Here is an 816-nt window from a genome sequence, read left to right on the forward strand (position 1 = left end):
CCGGGGAGAGTTGGGAGCTTGGGACCCTGTGACCAGCGTGCCTTCGAGGCTGGTCAGCCCCTGCCACAAGTCTCCATCACAAAGCCCTGTTTACTTCTTTATCACCCTCATTGCAATCTTGTTTATCTGCTTACTTATTCCTTGTGTTTCCTGTCTGGTCTGGAATCTAAGTAAGGTTGAGAGAGAGGTTATCCTGGTTCTAGGAGCTGATGCAGAGCCTGGCACACAGTAAGCACTTAATATTTGTGAAGGAACAAAAGGATGAAGTGAACAAATGAGTAAATGGATGAATGGACAAAAGACCAAGGACGAGGTACAGCTGGTCAAGAATGGATGAGACAGTCTTTCTCTAGCTCGGATCAGAGTCTGGTACCCACGGACCAGCAGCAGCCAGGAGATGTGTGGCCCCAGAACTTCAGTTCTCTGGGCCTCAGTTTCCTCAACTGTGAAATGGGGATTATTGTGCTACCCACCTCATTAGATTGTTTTGAGGATTAATGAAAAAATCCATATTAAACATAGTTCTGTGCCTGGCGCAATGGTCTATAGTTTTATTCCCTGAGTAGGGAGGTGGGGGTGGCACCAGTGGCACCAGCTCCCACTACTCAAATGAAAAAAAAAAAAAAAAATCTCAGATTCAGTTCCTAAGATCCAAGGAGCTTCTCACTCCTTAGCAACTCCCAGCTGAGGCCGGTGAGGGGACAAAGGTCTGTACTAAGTGAGTTATAAAAACAACTCTGAGCCAGGAACCTCTGAGCCACCCCCCAGCCACACACACACACACACACACACACACACACACACACACACACACAC

Source organism: Aethalodelphis obliquidens, unplaced genomic scaffold, assembly GCF_003676395.1.
Source record: "Aethalodelphis obliquidens isolate GAN/ISIS:26980383/991018 unplaced genomic scaffold, ASM367639v1 scaffold7, whole genome shotgun sequence".
Lineage (NCBI taxonomy): Eukaryota > Metazoa > Chordata > Mammalia > Artiodactyla > Delphinidae > Aethalodelphis > Aethalodelphis obliquidens.